We start from the raw sequence: 4,898 nt of genomic DNA, 5'->3' as shown, positions 1-4,898 counted from the left end.
TCTGTGTTATCATAATGCTGCTATTTTGTTTCTCATTCTAGAGATTCTAAATCTATTGGTCGGGTGGTTTTGTTATTCATGTTATTTGTTTGTTTTTAAGTCAGTTGAGTTGTGTGCTTGATTGTTTTTAACCCCCAAACAACTATAAATAGAAAGCCAGGATTGAGAATTCCTGCTCTAACACAGGGTTCTGGTCACTAATGCACATTAATTTATGGGTCTCACCTGGGCAATTGAGATCAAATTGTTTACTACAAATAATTGTTCTCATCAACAGTTTTCTGAGCATACCTTTTCTTTACACTGCAATTCTGTGGCTATGGAGATTACTAAAGCAACCTTTCTTCTCAAAGAGTTTATATGTAGGAACACAAGTAACAGTACTGAAAGGCAAAGTAAAATAATTGTCCCAAGAGAAATACAGAACAAGACTTTGTGAAAGGGTATCTTGATGGGAGGAAGATTTAAAAGAGGATTTTTGGAGTAGTAAAGTTTGATCAGACTTGCCAATAAGTGTTGTTACATACTTTAACCATGTTACTGCTTTTATACCTCATAATCTCACAATAGTCCACTAAAGTAAATCAAGTATTTTTACTTTATTAATAATAAAAAAATCATAATTACATGTATTTGCATTTTTTTTGCAGACTACAAACAGGTTACATATGTCATCACTTTTGAGCCTCACAACATATGGGATGTGCAATTCAGTGTTACTACTTTTGGGTAAGGAGTCAGAGGCCCAGAATTTAAATGAATTACCCAATTTGCAAAGCTAGCAAGTGTCAGACTTAGGTCTACAATGAATCCTGCTGGGTCCTAAGTAGTTCCGACCATTTTTAGCATCCCAGTTTGAAATTGAGAAGTTACTGAACTTGGGCTAGATTCCAAGTCTCTAAAAACTGAATTGCTCTCTTAGGATGTGCCATGCCACACAACACTTAATACACCATATTTTCAATAACTATAGTTCAATGTCTTCATAAAAAAAAGAAAACCAAAAAACTTTGCAAAAGGTAATTGGAAATTGATACTCCAGTGTATTTTTTCAAAACACAGTACCAGGACATTTACTACCTCATTGCTGTTTCCCCAAATCAAACTTTCCTTCTCTGTATAAACTATGCAGTCATACTTAATACCTGGATCTTGGGAAGTTTAGAAAGTGGGGCTAGTGTAGAAGCTGTAAAAGCTCAAGAGTGTGAGGGGATTGAGTGTCAGCTCTCGGTATCTGCATTCTGTTAGTTCAGTCCATCCCAAAGGTACAAATACCCTGCTTGTTTTGTCATGAGCCAAGTGTGGCTGCTTTGAAGCTCTTCATTCCATAGTTTCCACAATGCATGATTAGCATTTTTGTCTGAGGTTCCCAGGACCACACTTTGGTTCAAGGATTCACTAGAAAAACCTCACAGAACTCAGAAAAGCTGATATACTCACAGTTATAGTTCTTTATAGCTAAAGGATACAGACTAAAAGCAATGACAAAGGTGCTTAGGGTAGAGTCCAGAGTCCTTTCCCAGTGGAGTCACAGGAACAGTACTTAGTTCTCTGAGAAAAGATATGTGGCAACGTGTGTGATATATTGCCATCCAGGGAAGCTCTCCTACGCCTTGAATATTGAGCTGCCTGGCATGGCCTAAGACCCAGGTATACAAAGACACTCTTATCAGGCAGGATATTAAAAAGGTCTGGATAATATCTCCTAGGAAGCTGTCAAGGGCCCATCTTTTCTTGGAGTGTGCAGGGTTTGAATATCCTAAGGCTGCTGGGTTAACCCTTTATTGCATTTCTAAGGTTTATAACCTGTGATTTCCTACCTAAGGCGAGGCCCTACATTAAAGTTTACTTTCCATTTGACACTATTTTACTATCTTAGTTAACTTCATAATCGAAACAAAGGACTCTGCCTGAAACTTTGTAAGGATTACTTGATCTGTTTAGGTTTTGTATTTTTCTATGGATCGATTTTACTGTTATTACTGTTACAATGGTATTAAGAGATAGTTCAGTGTATCTTGTAAAATACTTCAATCTTCCTTCATTTTTCATTCAGTAATGAGTAGATATTAGCAATGGAAAAGGATGACTATGAAGATAGCTACTATATGGGACTCTAGAGAGCTTCTTTGGTGTGTTCTTCTTTGGTGCCTTCTTCTATTCCAAGGCATTGACTATGACTTTGGTATCTGAGTAAAGAATGACAGACCAATAGGCCACATAACTTCCAAGAAGTGTGACAAAATAATCCTCAGAGGCAACTTTGAAGGCTTCCTGGAAGGATGATTTTACCTTGCCTCCAGTCATAATAAGAACTCAATCCAGCGACAGGCAGGACTAGTTTCTGTTACCCCTGTTTCACTTCCAATAGGTTTGACCTAGGGTATAAGACTAACTTTTAAAATAAGAGCAAGAATAGAATAGTCTTATCTATCCACAAGACTTTTTTTGTTGTTTTTGGAAGAATTGGTGACATCACAAATGTAAAAGTATTACTCCATGCTTGGCATATTGTAAATGCTCAATAAATAGCAGCTGCTATTATTTTTACCATTACTATTTATTACAGTAAAGTCTATTGTTTATAGGGAGTGTTCACAGCACTGTTTTATTAATTAAACTATTGTGACACCTTTCCATACAAAGGAAATTAAAACTGAAAAAGTCAGGAAATAAGGACTTGCATAGCTTTATACATAAATAATTATCTCATGTCTCCTTGCCCTGTAAAATATATGCAACTGCTAGCATTTTTGAAAACTGACATTTTAGGATCTGATTTTTTAGACTACCTGATGACCTCCTGGACATAATACTCCAATGGAGAGAAAATGTAGGTTTTGCTTTTTCATAAGTATTTTTTAAAAAAAATATTAGAGCATTTCTCCTTGTATGTTAGGCATTAGCACCTGTATTATATTACTTTTGATAAAAATTGACGGACCCTGATGAAAAGTAAAGATATGGATGCTTGCAATAGATGACTTTTCCAATGTAAATAAAGTTCTAAATACTTTGGCATGAAATAGCATTGATTTGTTTTTACTTTTATTATGTTACTATATTAATTTAATAGAGTGAGGAGAAAGCATGTTCACCCCCAGGAATAATTCAGCGCAGTGATTCCCTTAACATCTGTTCCACTAAAAAGGAATCATTTTCAAGAGCCACTTGGAGAATAAGTAATCATAAACCCCTGAGCATATAAGTTAAAAGAGAGTGGGAAATAAGAGAAAGAAAAGAATCTGCCTCTAGTCCTTCAAATTACCTCTGTGTCTCCTAATGAATTACCATGGGACAATTTCTCTTCTTATGGTATGGATAGTTTTAAAAAAAGATATTTGGTTTATGTTTCTTCTTCATTTTATTTACTTTCTCTCATCCAGTTTGATAGAGCCACTAGTGAGGTCATTCACGAGCACTACAATATTTGCAGTATATTTTTCTCAGTAGAGTAGGGATATGAAAGTTATTGTCTAACTCCAGCATATGATCATTATAAAGTAGCACACACCATTAGAGAGAGGCTCAGTGAAGGACATTATCATTATGTATTAGCACACACCATTAGACAGGAGTTTCAACTGCAAAACCTACTGCGGAGGATAGATTCATAACATCACAACCCTCCTGGGTAATATAGCTCAAAATTGTTAAATCATTCAGCTGAGGTGAACTCGGATCCCATGATTGGCATCTAACATTACTTTGAGCTTTCGTTGATTTTTTACTCTGTAAAAACAGTTTTCTTTTCTGACTTAGAAAGAAGTCCTAATGAAACACACAAAGAAATTTATCTTGCTTCAACCCAAACAAAATTCATACACATTAAATAATAATAAAAAGAATTATAGTAATCATCTGTGGTGCTCGGCTTAAGGCTTACAAACAGAAAACAAATTTTCAGTTGAGGAAGTTAAACATTTAAGTATTTTTGAACATAAAATTGTAACCACTATGTAGAGAGAATTATAAATGATGCCGAGTGAACTTATCTAAATGAAACAAAAGAGATAACAGCTCCATGTTTTACTTTAAAATCTTAGCATTGGGTAATGTCAAAGTGATGTTTCTTTGTCCCACCAAATGTCAGAGTTATTTGTATATGATATGACTAAATGTCATTTCTCCATGAGAATTTCTTTAATATGCTGTTTATTCTCATGAAACATTAATGTATGCTATGGATATTTGCCTGCAAAAAAAAAAAAAAGAAGAAAAGAGACAAATTTTGCAGTTCTCGAATGAAAATTAATCTTGTATGAGTTTAACTTGCATCATTTGCATTTTCTATGGATAATGAGAAACCGTTTGTAAATAAAAGGTTTATTGCAAAGCAATGCTCAAGGATATTAACTCTTATCTGAACCACATTCTAGGAGTTAGTAGATGCTGTGTTTTACATGACTGAGGATATTTCAGCTCCTAATTCAGCACAGGAATATAAAAGTAAGAGTAAAGTTGATAAAATGCAACACTTAATTATACAATACTAATTTTTATTTGTTCAATACTCATCTTTTTAAAATGGCTTAGCCACAGATAGACACAAAGTTATGAAATAATAGATACATTCAGTTTACAGGCACATATTTATATAAATATTTGTATACCTTATGACCAGTGACAAAAACTTACAGCTTCTTAATTATCTAATAAAAACTAAAGCTTAGGATCTGCTTGTAATCCTATCTTACACATACTAACAGTAAAAATAAAATAGTCATTCTCTAATAATAGGGGTAGTATGTATGTGCTACAAAGGCAAATGCTAAACTTAAGTAGTTTCATATTGTGTTTTTAATTTTAGATATGTAAAGAAAAATCCCTAACATTAGAAACATTAGGTATAAGAATGAACACAGTAAACACTTGTATTCTCAGCTGACTTTGTTGTG

The sequence above is a fragment of the Cynocephalus volans genome, chromosome 1 (assembly GCF_027409185.1).
Source record: "Cynocephalus volans isolate mCynVol1 chromosome 1, mCynVol1.pri, whole genome shotgun sequence".
In the NCBI taxonomy this organism is placed as follows: domain Eukaryota; kingdom Metazoa; phylum Chordata; class Mammalia; order Dermoptera; family Cynocephalidae; genus Cynocephalus; species Cynocephalus volans.
This window is presented reverse-complemented; position numbering follows the sequence as displayed.